The following is a 336-nucleotide window of genomic DNA, read 5'->3' as shown; positions in this document are numbered from 1 at the left end:
ACTGAGCTAATTATCAAGTTAACAGAGGCAGATCAGCAGGAGAAAATCAAATTTTAATACACATGCATAAGGAATCCACAAGAGCATGAAAATTCCAGGGACGCAACATTGGGGATAGGTGATGATTTGGGCAAAGGAGAAAAGGGGGCGGGGCATGAGATTTCCTTAGTGAGATGGGTGATTTGCAGGTGGTTGAAGAGAGGGGAACACACAGGGCAGGCTCCTTTAAGGGGCTGAACCCTCAGAGAGGGGGCGATGCTCACGGGGTGTCAGGGGAGGGAGAGGTGGCTTCCAGCTGGAATGGACTCCGGCCCGGGCGGAGGGCCTTGCAGGGTG

The sequence above is a fragment of the Pteropus vampyrus genome, unplaced genomic scaffold (assembly GCF_000151845.1).
Source record: "Pteropus vampyrus isolate Shadow unplaced genomic scaffold, Pvam_2.0 Scaffold323, whole genome shotgun sequence".
Taxonomy (NCBI): domain Eukaryota; kingdom Metazoa; phylum Chordata; class Mammalia; order Chiroptera; family Pteropodidae; genus Pteropus; species Pteropus vampyrus.
Note: the sequence above shows the minus strand (reverse complement) of the source record.